Genomic DNA, 20,795 nt, shown 5'->3' with positions numbered 1-20,795 from the left:
ATTAATTGGACATCCTAAATTGCCCATAGGTGTGATTGTGAGTACGGCAGTTTGTCTGTTTGTGCCCTGCGATTGGCTGGCCACCAGGTCTACCCCGCCTCCTAGAGATAACTGGGATGGGCTCCAGCACTCCCCCAAAACGTTTGAGGATAAGCAGCCCATTGAATGGATGAATGAATGTCAGTTCAGACTGAAGTATTGTGCAGCATAGCTCACCTGGACTGCAGTTAAATTTTGACCACACTTTTTTTCATGGACCTGATTAGGTTTGGTTTTTTTTATTATTATTAATTTAAGAAATTCAATGTAAAACTCACTTTGACCTGTTTTTATGATTATCTACTCCCAGGATGTTGTGTCAAAAATCACAGTTGTGGAAATCACCCACCTTTCCTGGGTTCTGTGTGAAAAGATGAAGCGCCTCATGGCAATTCCTTCGCATACGGCACAAATGCAACATTTTTGGTCGGGATTTATGTGCAAAGTTTGAGTTTTCTGCTCTCTCATTCTCATCATCTGCTCTGAGGATGCTGTGTCTCTGGGTGAAAACCCACATATTCGCAGCTATATGTAAAAAAAAAAAACAACAAGATGACACATTCTGGCAGTTTTGTGGGGGGATTTCTGCGTGAAAGAGGCTTTAAAAACTTAAATAAGTGCGAGTCAGATTATAAATTTAACAGTGCCGTCCCGGCAGCGAACCAATTTCGGGTTTTGTTACGACTGGAAATAATGGCAAAAATGTTGGTCATTATTTCCTTAAGGAAAAGCAAATATTTGGAAATGTCTTCAACACAATTTTAATCAGGCTCTTTCCATGGAGGACGACAGAATCAGAGCACATTTTGAAGATTTTCGACCATTTTTAGCTAAAGTCGCTAAACGATTAATCCATTGGCAAACTAGTTCTGGATTGATTAGTTGTTGGCGAATCGATCAATTGTTGCACCTCCACTGCAGTGAGGTGTTTTCAAGGTGAGCGCATGTAGCATTCCGGCACAACCTAAAGCCCCCCGAGCATAACACAAAGCCCCCTTACACGAAATTAGTCTCAGTGGGAAGGCAAGGAGGCCCCGCCCACTCCTGCCCAGCCACCAAAGACGTTAATTGCCTCCGTGTGTGCTCAGGTGCACCTTTTGGCCGCTCCTCGCAAATGAGATGCAGAACGCCGGCTGCAGAACTTTCTTTTCGGCGGATAATTGACCCTGGGGATGCGCCTTCTTTCCCTTGCTCGCCTCCTCCGCTCCTCCCATCCTTCTGCCTCCGATTGGCTGCGAGTCAGCCGGATTTGACTCCGACCTCTGACCTGGCAGCTTTTCTTTCTCGTTCATGCTGACAAATAGCTCAACTTCCTGAAGCTGTGATGCTTCTTTTGGGCCGTACCTGTAACCTCCCGTTTGATTGGACTGGATGAAAGTTTTGCTCAGACTACCCAATCAGAGAATGCAAAAATACAGATGTTGTTGTGAGGTGAAATTTGAAATCTAACTTGTTAAGGCAACAGTTCCACCGTTACTATAGATAAAATTACATCGGACAGCACTACTGATTCCGAAGGCCCTTGGTGGATTTTTTTTGGACATGGCAACACACATAGAGGATGAAAGCTCATTGAAAAAAACAAACAAAAAAAACAAAATCAAATGATACTGAAGGCAGGGCAGCCAAGAGAAATGCTATAAAATGAAAAATTCTATTAAATGGGAACAGATTCATGTAATTTCATGAAATATTCCAACAAAAGTCAGTGCCTCAGATAAACAACTTGAGGATTCCCCGCGGGATACAATTTGATTACCAACCATCATGCATTTTTTATTTCAATCAATCAAAACGTTATTTCAATATTGACTATAATAATTACTCTTCATTATAACTTCAATCGTAGCCAAACCGAACACCAAGATTCTTCACTTTGTCTGTCTTTTGGTGTCAGTGCATCGGGACCGACCGTCTTGTCTGGGTTGATCTGCAAAAGATTTTCTGTTAACCATGACTGTGTGTTTCTTTTCGGCTTGTGCCTTTCAGGGTCACCACAGCGTATCATCTCAGATGAACGCATATATATGTTTGGCACAATTTTTACACCGGATGCCCTTCCTGACGCAACCCTTCTGAGAAAGTGGAGGCCGCAGTGGGATACGAACCCACAACCCCTGGTTTACCAAACCAGTGCTCTAACCACTGAGCTACGGGACCTCCAAAAATATAATTTAAAATAACATTGGCTGGCCTTGTGCCATCATGAAACGTACAATTTGTAAACGTCATCAGAACTGTGGAAATGTACGCAGCGTCTCCTGTTGATGTGATCACTCAGTGGCAGCATGTTGATGTTCAAAAGAATGGGGGCCTAAAATTGAGCCTTGAGGGATACTGTAGTTGAGTTAATCGCTCATAGATTAAAAAAAAAAAAAAAAACAGTCAAAAAGAACAGATATACCTTCTATCTGTGCGACGCACTTTCGTTGACCTTGTAAATCTAGCCAGCCTTTGTTTTTAGTTGTTGAAGCTCACACGTCCACTTTGGAGGCCCTCTTGGTGTGATCACATTTAATCCCAACAGGATGACTTTTTGGTGGAGCGTTGTTTGAAGATTTCTTTTTCATTCCTGCTGTTTTAGCTTTTTTTTTTTTTTTGCACGTACTGTATGTGTGTGGGTGTTTAAGAAACTGTTAAACGTCTGATATGGCGTAAGTGAATAGTAGGCCATCTGCTAGGATGTTTATCCTCTTGTTTTTGTGTGCACGCGTGTGAAGATGCGTTCACGCTTGTCTGTTTGCACGTGTCTGATGTCAGTTCAATATGTGTTTGTAAATGTGTGTGTCTTTAACCGGCTTGGATATCCAAGCCCCCCCCCTCCCCTGACTTCCCCCATCTCCCCCAATCCTCCCCCTTTTGGCGGAGAGGCCATCCAAGGCAGAAGGCGGCTGCGCTTGCAGTGCGTTTCATGCTTAATTCCGTGTCAATTAGCGGGCCCGTTACCTTCCCTCTAGCGAAGGGGAGCAGTCGAGAAACACAAACCCATAGAAAGATCGGGGCTTTGACAGGCGCGGCGTTCAATCATTTATCCCGAGGCCCCGGGGCCACGGAGCCCTGTCAACAAACATTCCATTGAAATCATATCAAGCCCAGTACTCTTTCCCTCTTCTTCGCCTACCGCTTTATCGCTTTCATGCTTCAGCCAGCGTTTCCTCCCTTGGTGTGCGCCTCCTTCACCCACCTTTGCTCGGCTTTCTTCCTCCCTCCTCCCTCCTCCTCATCACCCTCTGGGGCTTCTCCGTCTCTGTTGCGGCGCTTAGGGTTCTTTTAGTAAGCCTTCTTCGGTCGCCACAGTTGGATTTTAATGAACTACTTCGGTACAATTAGTGAAATTGTACTTGTCAGAGTATTTTTAATGAGGCACTCTTTTTACCTATGAGTGTTTTTTTAATGAAGGAACGCTGCTTTTATTGCATTACATTGAGCTACATATTATTGTTTTGGTTCCTCAGAAAGACTTTTGGCTTGAGCGTTGTCACATGACTCCGTTCCACCACACCTTGTCAGCCACCATTTCCCCAATCGAGTGGAGCCAGGAAGTCACGTGACTGCACGCACTTTCTTTGGCCTCTCATGGATACGTCTTCTGGAAAGTTCTTCCTCAAGGCATGACCTGGGGAAGTCAGTGGCCCACCTCACATCATGATTTTTCCCCATTTATTTCCGACGGCATTATCGCTCATGGAGAAAGAAGCACTCGTCTGTTTTTTATGCCGATCCATGCATGGAGCACATGTGATGGTCAACTCCAACGTAAATACTTCCCCTCTCCCAGTTTGACAACTTAGCTGAATATAACTAAGGCTCATAATGCCATTATTTGGGAAATAAAAGTTCTCAATGTTTTGAAAACTTCATTGTTCAGGGATGAGTATTTTCAGCTCAAAATGTCATTCTTGTGAAACGTGTAGATTCGTTGAGAAAAACTTTTTTTACGGCTTGACGCGGGGTGAGGCCGTGATCGAGACTTGCAGCCAGCATCTATCGGCAACGCTCGTCGTGAAATTAGTCACAGCTAAAATGGCATTGCTACCTGTTAGCATTAAATTTGGTGTTTATAATAACGACCACATTCCGATTTCCGGAAGCCTTTTGGGGGTATTTCATCAGTATTTTTCACTCTGATGACATTTCTTAGAGAAGCATTCTGTTTACTACGGCATAGATATAACTTATAGACATAAGTTATCGAGCGGTCTGAACGTTTTCCAGTATGGCGAAAGTCTTGGAGCAAAAAGATGAAGATCGTGGCAGGGAAATTGATGAAAACCACAGGGTAAAAAACTGTTTCAGATGGGCACGGCGTGAAAAAAGTCTATCCGTGCAGATAAGAACGAAAACTCTATCAACATGTCCAAGCGAACACATACAAAAAGTGGACGTTCCCGGCAAAGTGCTGTGCACTCTGTGTTCCGATAGGAGCAAAAAAATATCCAGGAGCATATCCAAACCAGGAAACACAGAGGTAAGTTAGACGTAAATTTCTCGAGTATTATATAACTGACAACTGTTAATAAGATTAGGCCTATCTTTAGCACTGGCCTTGGAGATCACGCATTTTATCGCTCACTTTTATACTTTCTCTCTCTCTCTCTCTCTCTCTCTCTCTCTCTCATATATATATATATATATATATATATATATATAAACAAATTGCTTGTGTACTTATTTCTAAAGTATAAGTTGTAAGTGCAGCAGCCTATTTGGTATAAATTTCAGTCTACTTTTTTACGTCGGAGGTTTGGCAAAATTATTTTGGTTGTTAGGACTCATATTTTAACCAGAGGTCACCATTTACCAGCGGGTTTTATAAAAAAAAAAAAAAATGTCCCCCCCCCCAGGCAGACATTTTCAGTGTTTTTCCAAACTCGTCATTCTCATCCCTAATTGTTATAGTTTCGTTATATATTTGTTAAAAATGAGGAACATGCGCATACTTCACAACCTAAACAGTAATGAAGGACCACTTCGGTTTTGGAACATTCCGTTAGCCTAATTGCCTCGCTGATTTCGTATCATTTTCAGAAAACAAGAGGAAACAACAAATTCAGCAAACAAGAATGGTTGCCTTGATTGAAACATTCCAGATTAACACGACCTGCATGAGTGACAATCCTTACAAACCTCAAGTTTTAGCAAGTAGACTGGTGTTTTTTTTAAATTAATATTTTGACATAAAGTTAAAAATGACTTAATCCAGGAGTGTCAAACTCCATTTGATTGCCAGCTGCATCCCATCGGAGTGTCATCGTGACTGTGAAAATTACACAGTTTGATGGGATAGGCTACTTCCCCACCGCGGCCCGACCCGAAGAAGCGGGAGAAGATGAATGGATGGATGGATGGATGGATGGATGGATGGATGGATGGATGGATGGATGGATGGATGGATGATGGGTAGGTGTTAGTCTCACTATTTCCTCAAATTGGGATTGGAATCTTGATGTTATGATACAAATCTTGAACTACCCTGACCATTCTTAGAGCTTCATGAGTGGAAATGAATGCAATTCATGAAATATTATTTATTCAATTCACTATTCTGTATTTTTAACAGCCAATTCACTTTGAAGCCCGAAATCGCTGTAAATATTGACAATGAAGTATTGAAATTCATCATTATTGCTCAGCATATGTTCAGAAAGGATTTGGTGAGAGGAAATTTCTGTTAAAAGGGCATAAATAAATGCTGATTTTGAAACGTATTTTCTGGGGGGAAAAATCCACACATCCAAGTAACATGACATAGACTTTACTTGCTTTTTGTGGGCCACAAAAAATGTTGTGTGGGAGTAAATCTAGCCCTTGGGTCTCGAGTTTGACACCTGTGACGGATGTAATTAGGCAGTCTGGCTAACAATATGCCAGCAAATTGTAATGTTAACAAAGTGAAAATGTATTACTTATCTGCTTTAAATTTCAAATCCAAACGCGTGACCAACGAGCAGGATTGAAACGCTAGTTTCAGATCAATTACGTTTCAAAAAATGACTTCATTTCTGCATAAATGTTGACTTCTGCCATTCAATAGATGGCCTATACTAGAAATATACAGTTTAGTTTTATTGGAGGCAGATAATTGCTTGGCGAAGTAATCGACTTTGTGTGGGAGGATTTATGTTGGGTCAAGTGTCGTTGCGCCATGTACACACCATGTAGTTTGGGAAGTGCTGCCTCCATCAATGAAAATTTTTCTGTCATTCAGGGCGCTCACTTTTTTTTTCCTCACACATCGGACATGGGAAGCAATCGTAACAAAAACTGAATTCGACTGCGGTTCTCCTCACTGCCTTCACTACGGGTTCATTTCAGCAAGACGGGAAACTGGTGTTTAAACTGTGCTACAAGTCTTGATCTTTGGAGTATTTTAACAAAAAAAATGACATCGACACCTGGGAAAAGTTTTCGATTTTGAAAAAAATGTATCACGCCAAATGCAAACAAGTAGGAAACGAGTATCATCTTTTGACCCAAATCCTCTCACCTCTGAAAACGACATAGAGGTGTTTGCACATTAAATAGTTTTTGAGATGGGATGAAGATGAAAGCATTCTTTCATCACAGCGTGATACGTTCTACGCGCACGTCGGAAGTGAGCGTCAGCTTCAGGAGCCGCTCTCTATTTGCTCCCCAATGTACACATTTCAGACTTAGCAACCGGGAACTCTAACGCAAACCAAATTGTACCCAAAAAAAAAAAGTACAATAGAAGCATATTGTCACATGACAAAAATGCTGATGAAATCAGACAAAGGCCAAATCTACATGTTCATCTCTTTTATTTTTTGTTTGTTTTTTTTTCTTCTCGGCATCTTGTGCCCGAGGCTCCAAACGTCGATGCGGAGTATGAAAAGGAAGAGGAATCTTCCGCTCGCTCCCCCTGAGCGTCGGTCTCGAGAGAAGCGCAACTCACCTGGGCCTGAGCTTGATAAATAAATGTATCAGATTTATTACTGAAGGCAGCCTAAACCAAGAGAGATGCTGTCCTCTCAAGGCTTCCCCTCGATCCACACGTTGTCGTCATTGCTCATACGATAGCTTTAATATAGGCATATTTGTCCATTTTACAGGAATAAATCTAATGTGTTACAGGGAGTGTGACTAGATGAGCATAAAGTCATACTGCTGTTTGAAAAAGTCAAGATAATACCAAAAAGTACAAATAAAAATAAAGAAAAGGACTAAAGTAAGTTGGGATAGGCTACAGCACTGCCCACTTCATCCATGATGGACTGATGCAAAGTGGAAAAGTGTTCTGTGCTTGGACGAGTCCATATTTCAAATTGTTTTGGGAAATTGTGGAGGTTGTGTCCTCCGGGCCAAAGAGGAAAAGAAACATAGGACTGTTGTGGACAGAAGTTCAAAAGCCAGCATCTGTGATGTTATGGGGCTGTGTTTATACGTGTGTGAAGTTACCATTAATGCTGAAAGGTACAGGTTTTGGAGCAACATGTGCTGCCATCCAAGCAATCTCTTTTTCATGGACCTCCCTGCTTGTTCAAACAAAACAATGCCAAACCACATTCTGCCCGTGTTACAGCAGTGTGGCTTTGTAACAAAAGAGTACTAGTAGAGTGGCCTGTCTGCCGTCCAGACCTGTCCCCCGTTGAAAATGTGTGGCGCGTTATGAAGCGTAAAATTCGACAGCGGAGACCCCGGACTGTTGAACAGGTGAAGCTGTACATCAAGCAAGAATGGGAAAGAATTCTGACTACAAAACTTCAACAATTTGTGTCCTCCGTTCTCAAATGTTTATTGAATGTTGTTAAAAGAAAAGGTGAGGTAAGACAGAACAAAGGTGGTAGACGTGACACTGGACTACAGTAGCTGTTTTGGAACTTATTGCAGCCATAACATTCAAAGGTAATGATTAGGTTTGTCAGTTTGAAGATTAAATATTGTGTCTTTGTAGTATATTTAATTAAATATAGGTTGAACGTTATTTGTAAATCATTGTGTTCTGTTTTTATGTGTTTACACGTCCCATCTTCAATGGAATTGGGTTTGTAGATGGCAAGATAGTCAAATAAGGTGTGTTGGTAAGTCTGATTTTTACAAAAAAAATTTTTTATTAAGAATTATGTGTAATATGATGGGAAAAAAACTACAATTTTAGAAATAAAATAACACTGTACAGCAATTGTGCAAAGGTACAATTAGTACAGTTTTACTTTTCATTTTAAAAAAATGGAGAATTGGAATAGGCGGTACAACAAGAGTGCCTGGCGCTTAATTAGGAACTTGTGCAAGCACATGGAAACGCCGTCTCGCTCGTGAATCGCCCAATTCGGTCTTTTCTGCCCCAAATTGCACTTTTGGCAACGGCTCTGCGGTGTTTGCCCACCGGCTGCCAAAAATGCAAAAACCATCCCGCGTTCCATCTCGACGTGGACGCCCGCAATAAATCAAAAAGCGCCCAGCGACAATTAGCACTCTGTTGACACTCCGTTCGCATCCAACAGTTGACGACGCCAGCCAAGACGACGCGTCGTCTTTGCCCAAAAAGCGGGGAGACATTAGCATCCGTCCTGTGAAATAAATACATAGAATCCGCACTACGTAAGAAGTGGAATGAAAAAGGAACTCGGGGGACGAGCCGTAATCCAAGGGGGTAATTCTCCGACTGTATACATGCCTCACAGGTCAAATATATCCAGCAACCTTGTTTCCATTCAATAGGAAATCATTTGCTCAGAGCAATCAAACGCGAGATAAACAACGAGTCATCCGGTCTAATCTCTCTGCGGACCACCAGGCTGGATCAATTAATTACCTAGTGCATGTTTGACTGGGGGGCATCAGTAATGATCTTGAAATATTCATTTGGCTTTGCCCAGGGACTGATTTGAACGTAACCGGGCCGCGTTGTTGTCTTCGATGTGTCAACCTGCCTACGAAGAGAACATCCGTACGCGGACGTATTGTTGCTTTTTACGCTCGCAAAATGTAGCTTCTGTTCTCCTAACATTTTACTTTTATTTTTTTTTTTCGTCAAATCAAGATTTCTTTTCTCCTAATATTACAAATGTACAGTATATTTTAAGAGTAACTTTTTTTATTTTTTTTTTGTAAAATTGTGATTTTTCACAATTAATAACAATATTTTTGATCAACTTTATTTTCGTAATAATGATAATACTCAATCCTTGAAAAATATGTATTTGGTGTAAAACTCCATTCTCATAAAATTTGTTTTTTTTTTCTAAAATTGTATTAAAACTGTTTTTAAAACAAGTTAAATTGCATTTTCCTAAAATAAGATTTTTTTTCCTCAGTGTTGTGACTGTGACTTTTAAAAAATATAATGTTGAAAAATTTTGTCCACATAATATATTTAATGTATTATTATCAGGACCTCATTTTCTTAAAAGTATGATTTTATTTGTCAAATTTTATTTCAGTAAAATATTTCCCTTTTTTATATTCAGAATTTTTTTTTCTTTAAATGGGCTCATTGATGTGTTCTGCACGTCACCCCAGATGTGTAGCGATGTGTACCAATTGTTGTTGTTTTTTTTCCCCACACGTGGTAAACTTTGGCTGGACTTTTAATTTGCACCGATTGCTTCCTTTGATTTCTTTTTGGGCGTCGCGCTGAGTAAGTACAGTCGGCTCTCGCCCACCCGAAATCTGGAAAGGGGCAGAGACAGCACATATTCAAATGCGGCCTTTGATCCAATTTCATCAGACCTCCCTCGTTTCTGCCCGACTGCAGGTGGAGGTGTACCAATGGGGGGGGGGGGGAATAACCCTTGAATAAAACAAGAAGAATGATGATTTTGACTCACCATAAACACTGCAACTTCCACTGGTTGTCATTTTTACAATCAAGTTGAAATATTTGGGTTTATTTATATATCATTTCATATTCTATATACTGTATATTCTATGGCTATTTCAGTTTTACGGTCTTAAATTTCCATCAATCCATTCATTTTCGAAGACGCTTATCCCCACCAGGATCTTGGGAAGTGCTGGATGCTATCCCAGCTGTCGACGGACAGGAGGCTAGGCGCATCCCGTACTGGTTGCCAGACAATTGCAGGGCACATGGAGACAGACAGTCGCACTCACAATCACACCTATGGGGAATTTAGTACAATTAATGTTGCGTGTTTTGTGGATGTGGGCGGAAACCGGAGACAAATGATAATGTTTAGATTTTTATTTCAGTAAGTGGCCGTCCTGCTTGTTGAGGTGCCTTTTAATATCTGAAAAACATATCTAGATTTTAGGCAGACCAGGAAATGGGAGAAGCTCATCCATGTTTTTATTTCAAGTAGACTTGACTATTGTAATGGTCTTCTGGCTGGACTCCCCCAAAAGAGCATTAAACAGCTACAGCTCGTTAAGAATGCTGCGGCTCGGGTTGTGACCAGAATAAAGCGGTCAGAGCCTAAAACTTCAATTCAAAAGTCCTTGCGGTGGCTTCCAGTTAGTTTTAGAATAGATTTTAAAGTTTGGCTACTGATCCATAGACCACTAAATGGTTTAGGTCCTGAATACATGAAAGAAATGCTTATGGAATATAAACCCAGTAGGGCTCTGAGATCGACTGACTCAGGCCTAATAATTGAGTCCGGAGTCCAAAGCAAACATGTTGAAGCAGCATTTAGTTATTATGCTGCAAAAAATAATAATAAGGTGCTAACTGAGGTTGACGTCAGAATGTTTTTAAATCTATCTTAAAGATTTTTTTTTTTTATCGTGCATTTTAGAATACTTCCACATTTCAGTGATATTTCTTGCACTAAAATCTGTTTTAATTGTGCTTTTTCAAATGTTTTTATTTATGTATTTGAATGCTTTTGATCATGTAAAACACCTTGTGTATGAAATGCGCTGTACAAATAAATTTGCTCTGCTCGGCTTTGCCGGCGACAACCGTTCCCGCCTTCTTCGCAGTGTTGAGAAAACATTTTGGGGAGCAAAATATGGAAAGAACGAATCCGTAGGAAGGACACGGCCATGTTGTCGTTAACGAGGGAGGAAGTCATAATACTTTCGGGCAACATCCGGAATCAACTTTTCCGACTTGCCCTAAACGTCCTTGGCTTTTCTCTTTTTTTTCCTTTTTTTTTTGTCGCTTGTGAAAAGGAGCATTCAAGGACCACCAGGTTTTTCTCAAGTTTGTTTTTTTTTTTTTTTTCCCAGAGATGCCTGTCATGAAGGAAAGCGGAGGGTGGCGAGTGTGTTCCGGTGCCAGCTGGCACGGGAAGCCCGAGATGAGCGAAGGGCCAGCTGGAACGCCGCCGAGCGCTTTAACCGACTCCGCGCGGGGGCCGTCCCGTTACAAGTGACACAAAACAAGACTAATTGTGCATTAATCAGCGCCTTCGCCGCGCACGTTCTTGCGTTCCAGCCACTTGGGCGGAGCTCCCCTGGCAGTCTGCGTTTCGGCTTCCGTTTTTTTTGTGTGCGTTGCCGCTTTCACTTATCGGAATGCAGATAAATATTCACGTGTTAGTCTGTGAAGGAAAAATATTGGTATTGCAGAGGTGGTTTGAGATACAAATTTAATTGTTTCTGTGATCACGGTTGTACCTCAAAACATTCACATCTCAAATCATCTTTTCCCATTGAAATGAATGAAAACGCCATGAATCCGTTACAGCCTCTCAAAAGACATTTTTGCAATGTGTTCATAAATGGGCGGCACAGTGGATCCGCTGGTAAAGTGTCGGCCTCACAGTTCTGAGGACCTGGGTTTGATCCCAGCCCTCCCTTTGTGGAGTTTGCATGTTCTCCCTGTGCCTGCGTGGCTTTTCTTCGGGCACTCCGGTTTTCTCCCACATCCCAAAAGCATTAATTGCCCAAATTGCCCCTAGGTGTGATTGTGAGTGCAGCTTTTTGTCTCCACGTGCCCTGCGATTGGCTGGCACCCAGTTCAGGGTGTACCCCACCTCCTCCCCGTTGACGGCTGGGATAGGCTCCAGCACTCCCTGCAACCCTCGTGGGGATAAGCAGCAAAGAAAATGGATGGATGGACGGATGTTTATAAATGACAAAAAACACTGTAATGTTGTACTTGATGAAAACATTCAGCGGAATTACAGTAGAGTTACAATTACAGTATCTTTTTGTCACACCCTTTGTTTCAATTGATATTGTGCTGCTCCTTTTGGTGTGTGAACCATGACCACTTGGGAGCAGCAGCATCCAAACATACGGATATACATTGAGACATTGCTACCGCTGATTCATATAAGCTATGTATGCAAATGCAAATAGTTTCTGCTGCTCGCATTAAATATTTTTTTACAAAAATCAATGGAGTGAATCAAGTGCCTCACTTTCCACTCCCCACTGCAGAAAAAAATATTAATGGTTAAATTAAGGTGGCACGGTGGGTCAGCTGGAAAACACTGGCCTCACAGTTCTGAGGTCCCGGATTCGATCCCAGACCCGCCTATGTGGAGTTTGCATGTTCTCCCTGTGCGTGTGTGGGTTTTCTCCGGGCACTCCAGTTTCCTCCCACATCCCAAAAACATGCAACATTAATTGGACACTCTAAATCAGGGGTGTCATTTTTGTAACGGGCCACATTGTAGTTACGGTTTCCCTCAGTTATCACTGAAATCATAAAAATCTCTGACCGCCTAATCATCTTTACACATGGAATTTATGAAGTAGTTTTGGAATCATAAATCAAGGGAAGGGGTTTTCAACTATTGTTGAAGTTTTGCGACGCAAAAATGCTTGCAATATCTCAATTTTATCATTTAGAGTATGACAGTAGGAAATTTTGGTGCAGATTTTAACAAAAATTGTGGAAGTTGTTACACATGATTTGCGGGCCTTGAGTTTGACACCTGTGCTCTAAATTGCTCCTAGATGTGATTGTGAGTGCGGCTGTTTGTCTCCATGTGCCCTGCCATTGGCTGGCAACCAGTTCAGGGTGTACCCCGCCTCCTGCCCACTGACAGCTGGGATAGGCTCCAGCACTCCCCGCGACCCTTGTGAGGATAAGCGGCAAAAAAAGGATGGACGGATAGTTAAATTAGCAAATGCTAAACTGCTAGAACAGATTGGTTTCATTTTCAATCATTTCAACGGGCAAAGTAGACTTGTGAAGAGTAATTTGAGCTCTTCTGTTTGATTATTACTACAATAATAATCATAATGGTTATTATTATTAAAGCTGTGGTTCAAGGCACTGTGCAGCCTCCTCGAGCTAGGATGAGTAAATATCAAGGAAGCGACGCGCAATAAATCTCAAATTTAACCTTTTGGCAGAGGTTTGGCGCTCTGCAACTGCGCCCCCCCCCACCCCCCCTCGGGGACCATGGCCGTCGCACACCAAGCACGTCTGACCTCCTTCCGCCCCTGGGTCAACACTAGACGGAGTGTGCGCCCCACGCGGCAAAAGGGGCGGCGTGACGCTTCACAAGCCAACCTTTCAATTAGGCCTGCGAGTATAAATATCCGCGGCTGATTGGAATGTGCACAAAAGGGGCCCCCCGGTCTTGGCCGGCCTCCAAGGGGTCCGCCGCTTCCTCGCCGGCTGGCAGGCACGCTGGAAGCCGCCCATGGTGACTTTGTCAATGGTCGCACTCATTCCCAACTCGCCTTTTTCCATCCGGTCACAGCCGAGGTCGACTTGGAAACGAGACTCCGGTTGAACTCGTTCTTAGATTCTACGTGGCTTCTTCAACCTTCACGCTTATTATTTATTTTATTTTTTTAGGTGGGAGGGGTACACATGCGTTGTTTGAATTCCTATTTCCACTTTAGATTCCACCTGGATTTTCTCTGATTGTCGAAACCGACGCGCATTGCACGACCCAGAGTAACGTGACTCAATTGTCACGCGACATGAAAGTTTTCTGAAAGTGGCTGACTATCTCCTTGTGATTTGTACATGAGAATAAAAAAAAATTGGGTGTGAACAGGGTTTAGTAGGCAATATTTAAAAGGGAAGGAACATGATTAAATAATTTAAAAACAAAGCAATAAAAAAAAATTACAACAAAAAGGGGAAAAAATAATAATAACATCTGGTAAAGTGTTGGCCTCACAGTTCTGAGGAACCAGGTTTGATCCCGGACCTGCCTGTGTGGAGTTTGGATGTTCTCCCCATGTCTCCGCGGGTTTTCTCCGGGCACTCCGGTTTCCCATGCATTAACTGTACAGTCTAAATTGCTCGTAGGTGTGATTGTGAGCGTGGATGTTTGTCTTCATGTGCCCTGCCAGTTCGAGGTGTACTCCACCCACTGCCCGTTGACAGCTGGGATAGGCTTCAGCGCTGCCTGCGACGCTCGTGAGGGTAGGCGGCAAAGAAAATGGATGGATGGATGGAAGTTTAAGACAGTAAAACTGAAAGTGCAATTTTAAAAAAAAAAGCATAACGTGTAAGAAATAAGTCTCAAGTGTACTTGCTTCCAGCTGTTTATTTGTCAGTTAAAGTTCACTGTAAAACTGGCATTTTGTCACACAAAAGAGAATTAAACATTAAATAAATATACACACAAAATGTTCAGCCAAACCCCATCATTTTATGTAACAAAAGTCCACTGGCTTGATGTGTGAAGAGTCACAGATGGGCTAATATGAATTAGCGAAGAATCAATGCTAATTGTTCAATGCTAATTCCAACTGTGGCATAGATTGTCATAAATGTCGGGGTAATTATAAACCTTCAACAAACAACTTTGACTTGAACATACTTGAAGCAGCAACAGAGCAAGTACAACAATACTCAAATGTATTTATTTTCTCAGATTTTTGGGAACAAAATGGCAAATTGTGGTAAAGTCTTACACTGAAGGAGCCTCCTCGTCATACTCTTAACGCATTCGCTGCCTTGGACCTTTATTTTAGTCAATTGCAATGCATAACGTAATTTTTCAGCGCGTGGGCGTGTCTGAATTCCAGGCTCGGCGAACAGATCCCAGAAGATGGTGGCGTTGCATCGTTTCAGATTTGAGATCAGCACAGCTTTTGCGCTGAAGATCAAGATTAGTCCGATTAGAAATGTAGACATGTTGGAAATTGAACAAATTTATACACCTAACCTTCAAATAGATCTAGTACAGTATATTTATGATAGAAACAGACAACGCGTTGCGGTTGTTAGCAGACAATGTGCGTTGTGATCATGAGAAACAATCAGGCAGTTCAATAATTTGTGAATTTGGAACGGCATGTGAACAAAAGGCCACTGACTGTGGTGAGTCAGTCGCGGTGCATTTCATAATCGTATTATCATTTGATGATTATTATGCCAACAAAAGCCATATCTCAGTCATAAAAGCAAAAAATATATATATTAGCACTCATGTCACTTTTTTTCTCTGACATATTTCTTTTCACATAAAGATTGCTTTCTCGACTTTTTCAGAATTCAGGCCAGGTACAGTAGACAGCAGCCTGCTGCTGTGCTTATGAAATAAATGAATTTAATTTATATCAAAACTTTCAGGTCAAACCTTCTGGATGCACTAAATCAACAATTTCATTCGATCAAAGATAAAATATTAAATGTGACAGATTAATTATGAAGTGTATTTTTTTTTCCCAGTTGTTGTTACCCCGTTCCCAAAATGGTGAGGGGATACCACACCCTCAAAAATCAAATGCCCTTTGTTACCACGATGACCCCTCCCCCCAAGACCCCCAGACATCCCCCGCTCCATACTCCACCTACCCACGCCGTGTCAGGGAATACCCCCCCACCCCCACCCCGCCCTCCTTCTCTCCAAGTACGCTCTGCATCCTCGCGGAATCAGAAGAGATTAAAAATTAGGGGATTAGGTTCCCCTGCTCGGCCTGTAATCCGAGCAAACAATGACCCCACCCCCCACCTCACCCCCGGACACCGAGTGGCGGCTCCCAAGGCGTGGCTAAATCCTCCGTGTCAGTTATTCCTTATGGAAGGGTTCTCTCGGAAAAAAAAAAAAAAAAAAAGACACACCCGCCACCTTCTTTCCTCGCCGTACCCCAACGCCCTCTTTTCTCCATGCCCTGTAATGAGGCAACGTGGGAGACGAGGGTGGGGCTGGGGGCATAAATATCTGATAATAGGGTCAATGGAATAAACTGTTTACCAGAAAGGGGGGCCAGGGGGTGGTCAGTGTTGGCACGAAGTTGCCGGGTAAACAGTGGTCTCGTCTGCTCCAAGTCTGGTTGTTTGGGCCCCCGGTGTAGCGTTGTGAAGGCTCTCTTGGAATTGCACCATTTTGTTGTTGATGGTTTTTTTTTTGTTTTTTTTTTGGGGCGGGGGTTACCATTTTGAGCGATTTCACAGACTCAGAACCTCAAACCAGAACGAGGGCATGGCGCCCAAAAGTGACTCAACCTTTTTAAGAAGTCCAACCCCCAAATTCAGTAAAATTTGGTGAGCTTGTTCACCAAAAGTAGAGCCACAAAAGAACAATAAGAAAAATTTGAAGGAGCCTTTTTAGGGTCATTTTGACCATTTGGTTCTAAAGTCTTCCCTGAGGTTCTGTTTGATTGTTGCCAAAGTCGGTGTAATTATTCAGCCGACCCCGCCTTGGTCAAACAACATGGCCGACTTTATTACTGCCTGCAAATAAATACTTGAGGCGGCACGGTGCCTCAGCTGGTAAAGCGTTGGCCTCACAGTTCTGAGGACCCGGGTTCAATCCCGGCCCCGCCCGTGTGGGGTTTGCATGTTCTCCCCGTGCCTGCGTGGGTTTTCCCCAGGCACTCCGGTTTCCTCCCACGTCCCAAAAACATGCGACATTAATTGGACACTCTAAATTGCCCCTAGGTGTGATTGTGTGTGCGGCTGTTTGTCTCGATGTGCCCTGCGATTGGCTGGAAACCAGTTCAGGGTGTAACCCGTCTCTTGCCCCTTGATAGCTGCGATAGGCACTTCCCGCGAGCCTCGTGAGGATAAGCGGCGAAGTAAAAGGCTGGATGGATGGAAATGAATGCTTGACCTTCTCCCGCCCAGGAGTAACGTCAAGGCAAAAAGTTGTATTTGTCCACCATTGAGGACGATCGTGAGCGTGCTCGGTGCCCAATCATCGCCGCTCGCTTCTTTTATGATTTTTCGCATTTTTACACGAGAGCAAACAACACGATGTCATCCAGTAATAATGAGTCCAATAACAGCCGAGGACCGCGCTGATCTAAAGCCTCCTGAATTAAGCCCGTCTTTTAAATATGTCAGTGTCTAGCGTGGAGCTACAGCCGGCCGCGCCGCGCGCGCTCCTCTAATTTTATTGCTCTGTCAGCGTTTATTAAAACCCATTCGTCACGAGCGGGGAGGGGGGGGGGCAATTGAGGAGGAAAGGAGTGAGAGGAACGGAAAAGACACAAATGAGAGAGATGTTGGCGGCCGAGACAAAGAAGGATGACGTTCTCGGGACAGATAACGGCGTTGTCATATTTTCAGAGTGGGGCAGGTGGCGCACGTGAATTTTTTTTGGGGGGTTGGTTGGGGTTTGTTGTCACCTTGGGGAGTCTTTTAGGTTGAAGATGAGAGGTGGGGTGTCGGGGGGGGGAGGCTCAGCAGGAGTGATAAATGAGGAATCTGGGGGTATAGGGGACTGGAGGGACCCCCTCCCTCACAGCACCCCATCCCTTTCCAGACTCTACTGGAGCCAGCCCACCTTCGTGCCCATTTGTAACTGTCTTGGGAGGGGGCTATCAGTGACCCGCTGACGTGCCCCCTCATTTTCTTGAAGGGGAGCACGAGGTGGGGAAAATGTGTCAAATCCAAAAATTGTATTATAATGATGGTCATAATCACGAAAATGGACAGAAGACGTCCTCCAGCTCACGCAGTGACAGATCTGATCATCATTGTTAAATGAAGTGTTTGAGATCCTAATTTCTTTTTAAACCCTTTCAAAATGTATCAATAGATGGATGATTAATCAGGAATCAATTTTACAGAGAAAAGAGATTTTTTTTTTTTTTTACTCGTTACGGAATCAATACATCAAATGAAACAATAATGATGATGATGATGATAATGTTTCTGTTCATGTTCCCGAGCCTGTGTGCCTCCATGTGGTGGAAATGTTCAAGATCACTGTCCCATTTGGGGAAAAAAAAAAAATTTATGGCATGGACAATTTCCTTCATCTAATACACACTGACAAATCTAAAATCAATTTTCATAGACAGACATGAATGTGCCCAAATGTTTCCATCCCATTTTCTATGTTGTTTTTTTTTGGGTCTGTCAAGGGAGAAATATTAACCGCTTAAATAGCAAAAAAAGACAGGACAAGCACTCCAAGAGAGATGCAATTTATTAAAAACTTGCAAGTGAGGAGACTTCAACTACAACCCAATTGCTGTTTTCTTGTTTCTTTTGTCAGCGATGTCATAACACATGAATAGAAAGTTCTCATTCGTCTTGCTTTGTCTTAAAGTAATGTTATTTTACAAGATGTACTTTTTTTTGTATCCTTGCACTAAAACAAGAAATAATACAAGGTTATAATGAATGAAAAATACATTTTACATGTGGAAAATTAAACATTTTTCTCAGCATTTCGCTTTAGGAAAAGTAATCAAACTTGAGTAGGAAAAGCCTACTAGAACAACTCATAATTATTTGGGCTTAATCTGAGGCTGTTTCATTGGTGTATGCAGACTCACATTTAGCTGGGGTTCCTTTCTTGAAAAGATGTACAGTCAAGCCTCGGTTCTGGAACGTCCCCGTTTTCGAATGAATCGGTTTTTAAATGAAAATTTTGAGATTTTTTTGCTTTTGTTTTCGAACAAAAATTTCGAGATTATTTTGCTTCTGTTTTCGAATGAAAATTGGTACTTGAACGCCCCCGGAAAAAAAAACGGAAATAACATAATGCGCGCAGCGCAAGCAGTTGACCCGCCCACGACGCACTTTGTTTTTGTCAATTTGAACAGCCCCCAAAAAGAAAACCCAGAAATGACATAACGCGCGCGGCGCAACCAGCGCAGTTTTGTTATTCTGTATAACGCAGGCCCTGTACACAGATGTGTCCCGGGAGTGACTGTTGTTGTTTTTCTTCTTATCGAGGACTACAACCAACCCACCTACCCACCCCACCCCCCCCACCCCCGACCCACCATGGCTCCGAAGAAGGAAAGTTGCTTTTTTAAAGTTATTCTGCACTTTTATTAATAAAAAAAAGTTTACAAGGCTGGGGGACGACTCGCTACAGATACGGCAATGCACTCCCAGCCTAGTGTACTCTACTACTAAAGCATACATTTTAAGCAAAAAAATAAATACATTTCTTAAATTATTTTATCATATAAAGTATTTCAACTATACATGTATTTCTACTATGCAGTTTACTATCAGGAAAAGCTAAAAAAAAAAATGCTTTAAAAGCCTAATTTTCTAGGTTTGGAACACATTATTTCTTTTTCCATTCACCGTAATGGAAAACATTGATTCGGTTTTCAAACAAATCACTTCACGAACCGTTTTCTGGAATGGATTGTGGTCGAGAACCACAGGTTATAGGTCACAAAATGATGTATCTTCTGGTTATTCCATGCATAGTATCACAGAAATCTGACGTTTGCACAGGGGTGTGTAGACTTTTTATATCAAGGATATGTCATACAACTTGTCCTTCTACTAGTCCAACTTTTTTCCACAATGGAAATTTTCCCCCTTCAAAAAACTGCTCCACCAATTAACTTTGTGGATCTTTCGAAAGAAGTGATGGTGAAAATTATGAATTTTTTTTTTTTGTTTGCACTTATTGACCACATTTAATAGAGTTTAATATCATATACGTTTGAAGATCACGCTGTCGAATGACTTCCACTCTGATTCCGAGATGGTATCAAAGTGGCCACACGTTTGCCACCCTACTCTCCCCCCCTAACCCCCGCCCTCCGTTTGCCAGCTCCCAGGCAGCGCCCCGTACAGTACCGACAATCAAAAGGAAATTAAATGATTTATTATATCTTTCTCGCCCGCGCCCCAAAGTCAAAACATGAAAAATGAAAGACAAGAAAGGGCTTTCAGAAACACTTGTACAATGCATTTTACCCATTTGCCCTCCTCGCTCCCTCTCCAACTGAATAGTGCATGATAGCGCTCAACACAGGAGTTGGGTGGGGGGGGCGAATAAAATGAAGTGTGACAACATATGAATTTCAAATTTCTTGGGCGACATCAAAGTGCGCGGTGCGGGGCGTCTCTCCGACAAGGACACTTTCTGATTTTTAATTCCGTCCTCTGATTGTATCGCCGGGGCCCTTAACGAAGGACCGACGAGCCCCCGACAGCAGCAGAGTGGCGTCCGGCGGACAGAGATAGAGCGGCGAGGAAAAGGGGGGGGGTACAAACAGGGCGGAAAGAGAGAGAGAGAGAGAGGACGTGAGATCAGAAGGGGGGGTGGAGGAGGAAAGATGGAGGAGGAGAGAAGAAAGGAGGGTATCATCCAAACAGCGGCGGCCGCGCTCTTTGTTGTCGTAACGATCAGAGCGTCTCTTTCATCACGCGCTCCGAGATGCAGAGGAGGGAAAGAAAGGCAGACGAGCAGACAGCCGCAGCAGTGACGCGGGAGGACAAGACGCGTCTTCCAAGGACTCGCAGGGGTTGCGCGGCGTTATCGCTGACCATACGTGAGCCGTACAGCCCGATCAAACGGCCACGGTCCAGAATCTTTTTTTTTTTTTTTCATTCCTGCACATTTCAGCTGCAAAAATATGTCCATTTAAAGTCTCCGGTGGGGAAAAGAAATCCCCCCCTCATCGCTCTTGTCAGTCTGTGCACGACATGCGTGCACTCGCAGGCGACAACGAAGCGCTCTAATGTGGTCATGTCA

The 20,795-nt window shown here is 42.8% G+C and overlaps 1 long non-coding RNA gene across 2 annotated transcripts in view; it reads left to right on the top strand.

The window, feature by feature from the left end:
* The window catches only part of LOC133500987 (uncharacterized), a 301,872-nt gene that overhangs the window by 270,250 nt on the left and 10,827 nt on the right, over positions 1 to 20,795 (top strand). The window contains exon 7 of one of the 2 annotated variants that reach the window (XR_009795067.1): positions 11,197 to 12,313. The exons of the other annotated variant lie outside the window; for it this stretch is intronic. This is a non-coding gene — a long non-coding RNA (uncharacterized LOC133500987). Of the gene's footprint in view, positions 1 to 11,196; positions 12,314 to 20,795 lie in introns of those variants that run through there. 2 annotated transcript variants of the gene reach the window in all.

Source organism: Syngnathoides biaculeatus, chromosome 5 (assembly GCF_019802595.1).
Source record: "Syngnathoides biaculeatus isolate LvHL_M chromosome 5, ASM1980259v1, whole genome shotgun sequence".
Classification (NCBI taxonomy): domain Eukaryota; kingdom Metazoa; phylum Chordata; class Actinopteri; order Syngnathiformes; family Syngnathidae; genus Syngnathoides; species Syngnathoides biaculeatus.
The sequence above is the reverse complement of the archived record's forward strand: the minus strand, read 5'-3'. Positions and strand labels throughout refer to the sequence as shown.